Source organism: Xenopus laevis, chromosome 2L, assembly GCF_017654675.1.
Source record: "Xenopus laevis strain J_2021 chromosome 2L, Xenopus_laevis_v10.1, whole genome shotgun sequence".
Classification (NCBI taxonomy): Eukaryota; Metazoa; Chordata; class Amphibia; order Anura; family Pipidae; genus Xenopus; species Xenopus laevis.
In genome coordinates, this window is record NC_054373.1 from 155,234,704 (window position 1) to 155,247,786 (window position 13,083).

Sequence of the window (13,083 nt, forward strand, 5' to 3'; positions counted from 1 at the left end):
GTATCTCTATAACAATACTAATCCAGACCTTCAAAGTAGGGCTCAGGAGATACATATCTTGAATTTTATTAGTCAGTGACTCTGCACATGCTCAGTGTTGTCTGGGCAGCTGTAGAGAGATAAACTGATGAGAAGCAGCCCAGAGTGTATGTTTCCAACCAGCAAAACAGATGGGGAACTTCTTTGCACCTTTGGAGGCTCAAATGTTCATTGCTAAAGGGCTGAGGTTGCCTTGAGCTTGTACAGAACCTAAAACATAAATGTTCAGCATTTCTACACATTTTTTTTTAAGCTTAAGTTCTTCTTTAATGACTTTTCAGTGCTCCCATTAAAACTCAAGAGATGTGATGGATACACCACCAAATGACTAAGAATACTAACAAATATGGACCAACTCTTTACCTATAGATCAGAGGTGCATCCTAAACTACTACCCAGTGCCTGACGTGATTCCTGAAGAACAATGTGGTTTGAATGACATTACTGGTGTTACAAAAATTCAGTACACAGTTTTAATAGAGTAACTTAAACTTTTGTATAACGACTGTAGAATGTTTAGCCTTCAATAAAACCCTCCCGAGCAAAAAGAAATAAGTACAACTGATTAGACACAGATTTTGACAAAAAGTTGTATACAAAAATATTTAATGATGTTACAATATAAATACAAGGGGATGTTGTTACTTTGTTCTGTCCTATTTCTAGAGGAAGTTTCTTAGGATCTAAGTGCTTTTCGTGCCATTTCTAGTGCTCCTTCTTGGGTCTCATTTCCACCAATAAATCCACTGGTATGAACAAAGATGCAACCTGGTATTCCGCTAATAGACGAGAGGTCATCGGCACGAAGCCCACGCCAATCCTCGGGCAGAGACAAGCTGCAAGGTTAAGCAGATCAGTTAAGAGAAACCATTTTCATAAAAATATACTTTTCTGGTAGTGTGTGCCACTGGGTAACCCTGGCTCGTACAATATATGGTGTTCACACATACATGCTAGGTAACATCAGCCAATGAATTTCTATCTTACTCCCAACACTTCTTCCTGCTACAGTTAGAGCTGCATTATTTTAAAATGTTTCCTGTGCTTTTGCCGCTATTCTTAAACCAAATAAGTTACTCACCGGTTCTGGAAAGTGTTGGGGCCTGTAGGGACACACTGCACCCTCCACTTTGCACTCTGGTCAGGATATAATACATATTTCACTTGCTTTTCCAGACCAAGTTCTTTCTCCAGCTGGAAGAGGTGTTCTTTCCAAGGACAGCCTCCCTGTGCCAGGACAATCACCTCACCGCTCTCATCTGCCTGTGGCAAAAATAAAAAAACGTCATACCATAATACCAATTTCTCATCCATATACTGACACCTGTTATGCATATGATGAGAGGAGCAAAGAATACAAAACGGGAGTCACACACCTGAATTCTTTCCCTGATTGCCTCTTCCACCAAAGCTCGTGCTGGTAGCCAAGATCGGTGATAGAAATCCAAGCGTGACACAAACTCTGAACCGGCCAATTCCATTGCCTTTTTAAAACCTGCCTGCTGGAAAGATTGGTAACAAGGAGAAAGTGTTTAGAAGGCCCAGCAATCATGCCTGAAAATGCCAGCAGATTAAATCAACCATACAAAAATTAGGAATAGCACTGCCATTTGGCAAAATAAACTAGGGCAGGACAAAAACAAAAAATGGTGACACCGCAATAACATCATGGAAATTGGAAACAGGGACACATCCCCATTCTTTTACCCTACCTTTTCAAACCTATTTACATCAGCCTGTAACAGAAAACCTACAGAGAATGCACATTTTGGTGAGGTTTGCTGCCAAATTGTCCCTCGCTATCTAAGGGCAAGTTGACTTATATTAGCCCACCCCTCTGGTCAGACCCTTAGATTCAAATAAATAAATAAAAAGACAGTGTTCCGTCAGCCACCTAGCCATTGTTCAAATACAAGTGTTCACCCCCACCTGACCAACAGTTTGGGTTTCCAAGAGTATCCAGGGTTCCCTTAGGTGACAGCTGCAGTTTGGGGACTATTGCTTTAGGTAAAGATCACCTGGTGAATAGATCAGAGTGAAGCTAAAAAGATGTCAGCATTAGTGCTTTCAATTAAAACATATATATGCTTTGCTGCCACTCACTAAATGATATCTGTACTCTCTCTACTTCCATACAAAAGCGCATTGCATTACACAGTTTTACTATAAATTGTGCAGAAATCCACCCACCTACCCAGTCAGTACCTCAGTATCTTGATCTGATTCATTCCAGCGAGGGTTTAGGTGCCCCACACGGGCACTCAAAGTTGTGGTGACAGAGTATCGCTGATCTCCATCAAACTGTGATATCCCATTGTCAATAGCATCAATTTCTTCAACAAAGTTCTCATACATCTAAAATCAAATGGTTTGGTTAGAAGTACAACTGCCACATCTGCATTTCATGGGTCACATTGGAACAGGAATAAACTACTAGTTTAGTGGGGTTTCAATTAGATTTTAGGAGAGGAAAGGCAACGGAAGCTGTAGCTTCTTGCAAGATCAGAAAACAGCCATATAATAAAGAAGAAATACCAAATACTCAAGCATTAATCTTCTTTGTGGTCCCCAAGGTTACAACTCCACAATCCAGAGACAGTATTTCACATTTCAGCATAAAAAAGGCAGAAATTAATAAATACCAAGTGCAGTGTGTGAAGTTAAAACAATATGCAGCTTGTGACTGTTTTTGCACTCTACCCCCGCCATTAGTAAATGACCTCTCTAATCTACATGGCTGAAGAGATATAAAGGACATAACAGGGGGTTACAGAAGTCCAGGTTTTAAAAAATTTACATTTTATACCCCCCCCCACCACAACAAAAAATAATACAAATGCTATGCAATCACTACCCTCACTTTCATTTAGTTTTGGACCTCCCAGCTCCTGATAGATAGTTGGACCTAATATGATGTAAATAAAGAGGTTACATTTTTTTTACATGGGTGTGCCGGTTCCTGATATTCGTGGATATACTTAAACTATAACTGTGCACCTCGGTTACATAGAAGGAGTTTACCTTGAAGTGCAGATACTCAGTGGACTGTTATATATATATATATATATATATATATATATATATATATATATATATGAGAGAAGATACATTTAAAGATATTACATGTAATTAAAAGGCTAAAAGAAACCCAACTTAGCAATTTAACTCTAGTTACCTTGTCGTACAACACAGAGATGATGGGATCTTCCTCTTCTGTGCCTAGTAGGGTGGCAAGAATCTGAGATCCAAAATGGACATATACCAGCCCTGCACTGCTCAGCTTCGTGACCCACGGCTTGTCGGGATATAAACTGTGCATGGTCTCACAAAAGGACCTGCAATTAATTTAGAATGTCACCATCAGAAGCAACGGCACAGTTTAATATACAGGGGTTGCTTGCTTATCTAACCTCTGATGGTGGTCATAACGGTGCCTAGAAGGATCATACTCTCCACCCACATCCACCACTACATCACACTGAGCCAAGAGTTGAGGGTCCCGGGTTCTGATGATCTCTGCATCCTGATATAAAAGAAAGACTTTAGTTAAAAGGCAGCACAAAACAACCTCTTAAAACATACAAGTATGTCTGCTCTAAAGAACCAAAAGATGGGAGAAAAGCAGAAACTGTTCTGAAGTAGCAATCAGACCTGAACCGAAGGGTGAAAGGGGGACAGGGATCAAGACTGGAGATGGATGTAGGGTGGGAGCAACAGATGGAGAGAGGCTGGAGATAGATGGAGGATGGAAGTGGTAGAGGGAGCGAAACTGGAGATAAATGGACAGAGAATGAGAATGGTAGACGGAGTGAGAGAGTGGTGGAGCGAGACTGGAGACAGTACAGTACTGGAGACTGTACAACAGTAGCCCCCAACCAGTGGCTCCCGAGCCCCAACCAGTGGCGTCCAACCCATTGGATGTTGCTCCCAGAGGCCTCAAAGCAGATGTTTATTTTTGAATTCCTGGCTTGAAGACAAGCTTTGGTTGCATAAAAAAAACGGTGTACTGCCAAACAGAGTCTCCTGTAGGCTGCCAGTCCACATAGGGGCTACCAAATCGCCAATGACAACCCTTATTTGGCAGCCCTAGAACTTTTTGTATGCTTGTGTTGCTCTCCAACCTTAATTACATGTGAATGTGGCTCATGAGAGAAAAAGGTTGGGATCCCTGCTGTTCAATGAGATTCCTGATATTTCCCCTCTTCCTACTTTGGGGCAACAGTCTGAGTAAAGCCCTTTCCCGTTACAGCACAATAATGTCCCGAGCACAAAAAGAAGTGTGTACTGAATGGATTTATTGAGCTGGGTGTGGAAGAACCTGGCTCACGTACACTGGGCCCAGAACCCAATGAATTCGAATGCTGAATGTGTGTTGGGTCTTATCTTCAAAATTTAAATGTTAATACGGTGCATTTAGCTATTGGCAGAGGCTGGGGGTGCTATAGATTCAGTATGCATGAATGAACATTTTTACATCTTATTTGGGTACCAAAAACCTTTGCACATGAAAAAGGTTCTGCTTTAAAGGGCACCTGTTGAGTAAAACTGTTATCCCCAATCAAAGGTGCAGGCATTCCAAGTTGGGGATAACAGTAGTATTTTTTTAAAAAAATCCCCCTCTACGCTACCAGCACAGGGAGGGAGCTCATGGTGCGAGCAGCCATGTCCGGTCACTTGCATGCGCATAATGAAAATATGCCTCAAATTGCTAGTTATGCACCTGCATCTGACATCACATGCGCGTTATGCTGCTTGCCCTTCCTGTGCTGGTGAGGGGGATTTTTATAAAAAAAAAAAAAAAAAAAAAATACTACTGTTATCCCCAACTGGAATGAGGGCTCTATTAGCCTGCACCTTTGGTTGGGGATAACATTTTTATCCAACAGGTGCCCTTTAAAACCGGGCACATATGGAGCCAACATTACTGACTAAGCATCAGCCTATATTGGAGGTTCCCAGAGTTTTATGTGAGCTGCTAATTTATAGATTACTGAACAGTGGCATAAATAGTGGTTACATCAAAGTCATTTTAAGGCCCACACGATATTCAGAGGTTTTCTGTTTTACCAATATATATTGAAATTGCTCATTAGTTAGGGCCTCCTGCAGCCGCCGGGTCTGCTTCCTCTGTAGTTATGCCCCTGGTACTGAAGCTATACAGCAGGGTGATTGGTACAATTAGATTTTCATATAGCTGTAGCCGTGTGTTGAGATTAGGGCCTAGATACATGATGCATGGAGGCTTGGGCAAACAAAATCAGTTTTCAGTACAAACATCAGCATCTGACATTAGTCAGGGTGTAGGGGACTAGAGAACTGATCCATGTGGACCAATAGCAGGGTTGGCGGGTTTAGTGCCAAATTAGGCTACTTTAAAAACGTGGTGGCCTGTCCCAGCTGTGTAGAAGAAAGAGAGAGACAGGTGCATGGCGAGTGTGATCTGCTGCAGACTGCGTGCGTGTGATGGACTGTGTTGCGGTTTTAGTTAAAGGGGTTGTTCACCTTCCAAACACTTTTTTCAATTCTGTTGTTTTTAGATTGTTCCCCCGGAAATAAAGACTTTTTTCAATTACTTTCCATTATTTCTTTTTTACATTTTTTCCAAAATTTAAGTTTAAAGTTGAATGTCCCTGTCTCTGGTGTTTCAGTCTGACAGCTCAGTAATTCAGGTGCAGAGTCTAAACAGTTACAATTTTGCAACATTTAGTTGATGCATTTCTCAGCAGCATCTCTGGAGTATTAGCAACTATTGTATCAATTCTAACGGCTGCCTGTAATGAAACCCAGGGATTCTGCTCAGCAGGAACAAAGATAAGAAATGTGTCAACTAAATGTATCAATTTAGAACAGTTTACAGGGTCGGCGACCCCCCTCCCAGAACTGCTTCAGAAGGAGAGAAAAGACACTTTACACTTCAATATTAGAAAAACCGTCACACATAGAAAATAGAAAGTCATTGGAAAAAGTCATTATTTCTGGTGATCTATCTGAAACCAACTAGTTGTTTGAAGGCGAACAACCCCTTTAAGATTGCTACATATGAACGGTGGTTTGTAGGTTATGGATTTTTTCTTCCCCCCCTCATAAGTGTACAGGCAGTGAATAGATTGAAGACTAGTCAGGAGGAAATGTTTCCCTATGCAAGACCAAAGCCCTTCTGTATCTAAGGTTGCCACCTTTTCTGGAAAAAAATTCTGGCCTTCCTGTATTTTTATATTTTTTCCCTAATAATAACATTTGGATCAACCATCATTTGTACCGGCCAGGCCTGTAAAATACCGGCCAGGTGTAGTCAAAATAGTCAGCACAACTTTGTTAAATCTTCTTACTTTGTGTGGGTGCAGGTTCTCCAGTGGCCACTTCCCACCAGCAAATGCAGCAGAGATTCGATATGAACACCACCACAATATCTTGTTATAATAAAAATGCCTTTATTGCACACTTTTAGCGCATTACCGCAACGTTTCAGGCCTCACGCTAATGCCCTAAAAGTCTGCAATAAAGGCATTTTTATTATAACAAGATATTGTGGTGCTGTTCATATCGAATCTCAAATAACAGCCAGGTGGCAACCCTATCTATGTCTTGGCTACTAGCCGGGCAACTCAGGCACATTTGTAGCTGTTCATTTTTTAGCTTGATCTCCTTGTTTTCCCACTAACTAAAGTAGTATGGGGTTTTAAACAGGTTTATACTGAAAGTTGGTGCTGTCAATTGATGCATTTATTAAGATTTTTCAGTGGGCAAATTTACCTATTTTTGGGCTACTTTTTTTTTGATAGTTTTGAAATGTAAACCTGGCGACCCTGACCAATAGGAAATGAGCTTATTAGTCTTACATTGAGTCAAAGCTGTAGCTAGTGGTTCATAGGTCCCTCAGTATCAAGTCATATCCCCAACACCAATCTTTCTGCAGTTTAATATCCCCACTCTATCAATTAGTATAAATAATGGTTATCATTAATGGAGTGCAAGCTGCAATGTCAGTAATAGTTTCCCTCACGGGGCCCCAGTGGTACATTCCAACTAAAGGGGGGGGGTGTTACTGACCTACAGCAACTGTGATTTAATAGTGGTCATAATACAACAGCATGGCCGTCCTACAACCTGTCACGATGCCCCCATACCCTGTAAGCGTCCAGCGTCCGCAGGAAGTAGCACGCCAGCGCCTCGTCGCAGTGGAACGTCCCATTGTGGGTGCCGATCTGAGGCAACATGGCTTGTTCCTCCCGCCGGGGCCGCTTTGGGTCTTCAGGCATCAAGAGCCGCGTGTAGCCGAGATGCACTGCACGAAAAAGGTGGTGGGGAACAACAGAACGGCTGTACAGGACTGAAGGCCCCGCCACAGCATGCGGAACCAAGAAGAGCGGGGGAGGTAGGGGAAGGCAAAGGAAGATGCATACGGAACTTCCGGAGGCGCCGGTCTCCATGGTAATCGTGCAGCTCCCGCACATGATCCTACATGCTTGGGACCTGGCTGGGAGTTTTCCACACTACCTAATAATAACTACCAGTATAAGATATATTATTCAGAAAGTTTGGGACCTGAAGTTTTCAGTATAAGGGATCTTTTCTATAATTTGGATCACATTAGTTAAACATCATGTAAACATTTAATAAACCCAACAGGATTGTGTTGCACCAGCAGGACCACCATCAGAAATCACAGGGCCCCATACAACAAAATTTCCTGGGCCCCCTGGGCTGCACCGGCCCACCGCAAGCCCCACCTACAGGTCCGCCCCCAACAACACAGTAAAAAAACAAAAAAAAATATTGATGGCTAGGGTTCCCACATGTTGATAAAAAATATTGGTGGTCAGGGCCCCCCATAAAAAAAAAAACATTTGTGGCCAGGGCTCCCCCATTAAAAAATATTGGTGGCTAGGACCTCACATGAGAAAAAAAAATTGGTGGCCATGCCCCTCCCCCACATTATAAGAAAATTGATGGCCAGGGCCCCTTTAACGTCCATGCTGAAGGGTTGACATGCCAGTCGGTTCTGTTTCCCCAACACATGCCTTCCCAAAGTCAGCAGCTCTCAGAAAGATGGGGGGCCCGGCTAATCAAGTAAGTGTGGCGTGGCCGGGCCCCCCTTACCCTCGGGCCCCCTACAACTCTCCCCCCCTCATGGGTGCCCTGTCCACCAGTGTCCATGCAGCTTAGTTATCATCAAGTACAAGCTACTGGTTTATTATTATACTTACTATAGATTTATTTTTAATAAGATCATCGTTTGGTTGTGTTCAGTTTTCATGTGTGACTCCCATTGCCTTAAAGGGGTTGTTCACCTTTGAGTTTTCTTTTAATATGATGTAGAGAGGGATATTCTGAGACAATTTGCAGTTGGTTTTTATTATTTCTGGTTTTTCAGTAATTCAGCTTTTTAACCAGCAGCTCTCCAGTTTGCATTTCAGCAATCTGGTTGCTAGGATCCAAATTACCCTAGCAACCATTCATTGATTTGAATAAGAGACCTGAATGTGAATAGAAGAGGGTCTGAATAGAAGATGAGTAATAAAAAGTAGCAATAACAATAAATGTGTAGCCTTACAGAGCATTGTTTTTAGATGGGGTCAGTGACCCCCATTTGAAAGCTGGAAAGAGTCAGAAGAAGAAGGCTAATAATTAAAAAACAATAAAAAATAAATAACGGACACCAGTTGAAAAGTTGTTAAGAATTAGCAACATACTGAAAGATAACCTAAAAGTGAACGACCCCTCCTGCATCATCACATCTACAGAGCCTGGCAGTCAGGTCCTTGAATGGCACTTGCCATTATCAAACACAACATTTTGTGGCAGGTACCAGAAGATTTGCACTGGTTCATAAATGAAGTGATTAACTTGTGATTGTGAGGAAAGATCCACATGTGAGAGGGGCATGGGTGTGACTGCTGCACTGGATTTTTGTTTATGGGGCAGATTTAGCAAGGGTCGAAGTGAATTCGAGGGAATTTTCGAAGTAAAAAATTTGAAATTCAAAGTAATTTTTTGGATACTTCAACCATCGACGTAAAATAGTTCGAATATTCGATTTTTTTTTACATAAAGCTGCATCCCATTACATTTCCATTTATCACAAGGACATCACAAAACCTATGTGGAAAGACGGGTTGGGTTACTGGTTCACCTTCCAACAATTTCTTCAGTTCAGTTGGTTTCACATAGTCCACCAAAAATAATCTTTTTTTTTTTTCCAATTACTCTCTATTATCGTTTTTTCTAATATTAAAGTTTCATTCTTCACCTTCTTGTGTCTTTCTAAAGCATCTCTGGGAGGGTGGTTGCCGACTGTTCTGAACTGTTCTACATTTGGTCAATACATTTCTTATCTTTGGCCCGCCTGAAGCTTACAGAAGCTTGCAGAGCAGAGTATTTATACTTGGACCTTGGCTCACCTGTTTTGCCGCAAACATTCATGTCTGGATGCCAGTTTGCAGCCTGAGCCAAAGGCTGGTTTTGGAGGAGTTTGAAGTAAGTGTCAGCTTTTCTGTCTGAGCTATTATAATTACAGACTACTTATGTACTGTTCTTTTTACAGGATGAGTTCTAGGAGTCATAGATCCTGCTCCTCCTTTAAGGCAGTGCTGTCCAACTGGTGGCCCACAACCCATCCCCTTGTGTGGGTCCCCACATGAAAGTCTGCCTGCTGTGTCTGCTTACCATATGTAAGCTTTAAAAGGTAAAAGCCTGACTTGAGAAAGGGCCCTGTGTGGCCCGAAATGTTGGCATGTTTTGAAGTCTGCAATGAGCCAATAAAAGTCACTTTTTGCGTAACCAAAACGGATTTGTGTGCTACATCTATTTTGGACTTTGTACATCTTAGAGTGGCCCTGATAGGTTTCCCGGTCTCCTGCTCAGTTCTGCCTGCCCTATGCTCCCTGTATTTGCCATACTCTGCCTGCCCTATGTTCCCTGTGTGGGCCATACTCTGCCTGCCCTATGCTCCCTGTGTGGGCCATACTCTGCCTGCCCTATGCTCCCTGTTTGGGCCATACTCTGCCTGCCCTATGCTCCCTGTTTGGGCCATACTCTGCCTGCCCTATGCTCCGTGTGGGCCATACTCTGCCTGCCCTATGCTCCCTGTTTGGGCCATACTCTGCCTGCCCTATGCTCCGTGTGGGCCATACTCTGCCTGCCCTATGCTCCCTGTGTGGGCCATACTCTGCCTGCCCTATGCTCCCTGTGTGGGCCATACTCTGCCTGCCCTATGCTCCCTGTGTGGGCCATACTCTGCCTGCCCTATGCTCCCTTTGTGGGCCATACTCTGCCTGCCCTATGCTCCGTGTGTGCCGTACTCTCTGGAGGAGGAGGCGGCGGCGTTTGGATTTAAGGGTATGTCTTAATATGACAACTTTTTCCACATGAGTGATAGTGATATCCCTGCAGTGAGCATCAAGTAGTTCTTTTGGTGTGTTACCACCATATATGTGGAGACAGTCTTGTGGTAACATGGTTGTGGTTAACAAACAAGGGGTGGATAACACTGGTTTCCATTATCGGCCCTCCACCATGTAGGCCAGAAATATTCCGGACCTTGGTCCCACAAATGTTGGACAGCATTGCTCTAGGGGGTAAGTAAGAGAGAGTGTACTCGAACAGCTGGATCGTGTTGTGGTGGCAACACTCTTGTTATTTTTTTACAGAAGGTCTCACTCTAGGAGATGTAGAGAAAGCTACCACTCCAGGAAAGCAACTGAATATGAATGCTCCGTGTGCAGTAACCCAGCAATGCTGGCGGGAGCAGCAAAAGAATAAGTGCTCCTTAAAGTGGCCCTCCATCCGACTGGAGTTAAAGCCACGGCAACATCTAAGATTCAACCCCAAGAGGGGCAACAGGTAGTATCTCTGATGACGAGGTGGAGTACACTGTTGTGGATGAAGATTCAACTTTTGACACTAATTTAATGGAGTCACTGATTAAGGAAATGCGTAAAGCTCTGGAATTGGAAGACCTAGAGCAGGAAAAGAAGCAAGACACTATTTAAAGTGGACCTGTCACCCAGACATAAAAAGCTATCTAATAAAAGTCCTTTTCAAGTTAAACCATTTATAGCTGTTGTAAATGTATTTAAAAATCTCAGCTGTCAATCAAATATTGTCTGCCCCTCATCTATGCCTGCATAGAGGCAGGGCAAACAATTGCTTTCACTTTCCATTCAGTACTTCCTAGATGTCGTGCTCTCCCCACATCCCCCCAGTTCTCTTAACCATTTGTGTAACCAGTGCATGGGGATGGACATGAGGCCCCCCATTCTGGTGCACAAACAAGATTTTGAGATGACTCAATTTATACAGTTTAATTACAGTTCATTTTGCTTGACTAACGGGATAAGGAGATTTTGTGTACTCACCGGACACAGGGACAGTGGGTATAGCTGGAACCACTAGGAGGCAGGACACAATAAAAAAAATAGAAACTTGATCCCTCCTCCTCCTGCTATACCCCTCCTCTGTATGCAGAGACACTCAGTTCGTACCAGGAGAAACAGGAGGTTATTAATAATCAACAGAAAAACTGATAACTAATTACAAGAAGAACAGATGGTTGAGTCAACCAAGTCTGAAGCCAAGCAGTACTAGAGAAAAAATAGGATTTGGAATTTTTTTTGGGCGACGGGTCCACTTTAAAGCTTCATCTAAGAAAGCTCTGGTATTTCTAGTACATGAGGTCCTGAAGAATGGGGTACGGCTGATAAGAATTTTGTTTATTTCCAAGAGGTTAAATAAAGTGTACCCATTCGCTGAAACAGAGGTTGAGCGCTGGACTAATCTGTAGATTTAAGCCATAAGTGGTTATTATTAAAGAACAAAGATTATAAAACATGACACTAGTACAGAATTGCTGTGTTGTGGAAGAAACTCAAAGTTAAAGGCCATTCTGTTATTAGAATGTTTGCACAGAACAAGGAATACATCTGTAGTCTCATGTCAGAAGTATTGATATTGCAAGGCCAAGCAAGACACATAGTTTCAGAAACTAAAGCATAGATACCATTCTGGACATTGTGCTGACACAGAAGATGCACCTTATTTGGCTATTGTACTGAGACTGTGAGTCTGTCCCTTAGATGGAAATAGTGACACAGTTATGCTTAAACAAGAATGATGATTGGATGCCTCTGGATCAGCCCCATAGAAGAAGAAATGGTTAAATAGTCATCTGTTGTATTGCTTATTGTTCTCTCAACGTCCTCACGAGCTTTCAGGACATATGAGCTATTATTTAATACTCTGTATTTTATTACTCTGTATTAATGTATACCTCAAATAAAGCTGTCTAGTTAATATCCTGAGTGAATCTGAATGGTTCAAGTCAGGCCCAGGGGGAACTTCGGGGCCAGGCTCGATTTGAGTAAGTATTTATTTAAATCCAAGAGAGACTTACTCATTGTGGGTGAGAATCATATATCCCTATTGGAAAATCATATCGATAAGACGAGCGACAATATATATTATCCCTAAATTTGAATACGACATAATCCTCCCAAAGTGAATGGTGTCATAACTCCGTTGGCACGCAAAGCGACTCTGCCTGTGGATGAGGAGGTGTTGCTGAAGGATCCGGCGGAAAGAATAGAGGATATTGTTGTTAAAAAGGCTTACTCGGTCTTGGGCCCGATTGTGGTTCTATTAGCCCGGGTCCTGCAGAGCTTAAATTGGTGGTTGAATCCTGTTAACCTCAGTCAAGGGAAATCTTTCAGAAATCTAGAGTGACATGTGGTCACCACAGATGCCAGCAGTCGGTGTTGAGGAGCCCATACCTCAAACCTACTTTGGCCTCCAGAAGCGGCATCATGGTCTTCCAATTACACAGTTCTTCCAAGAACTCCACACCCTTACAGTATTCAAGCATTTTCTGTTCAGAGCGGACAATTTCACAACACTGAGATATATCCAGAAACTTCTGGAACTGTCTATACAGATATTAGAATGGGCTGAATGCAATCTCCAAGACCTGTAAGCATCATTCATTCTGGGTCATCTGAATATGTTGGCACATTCTTTAAGTCGGGGGAGTGGAAACTGAGTCAGAGAGCA

General features: G+C 42.6%; 1 non-coding gene across 1 annotated transcript; it reads right to left on the reverse strand.

The window, feature by feature from the left end:
• Window positions 1-628: 628 nt before the first annotated feature.
• On the reverse strand, window positions 629-7,405 carry myg1.L. Its single transcript, XR_001934505.2, has 7 exons — window positions 7,167-7,405; window positions 3,450-3,562; window positions 3,215-3,374; window positions 2,245-2,394; window positions 1,416-1,538; window positions 1,121-1,302; window positions 629-875 (listed from the first exon to the last, which is right to left on the reverse strand). It is a non-coding gene; the product is annotated as an MYG1 exonuclease L homeolog (transcript).
• Between the last annotated feature and the right edge of the window lie 5,678 nt (window positions 7,406-13,083).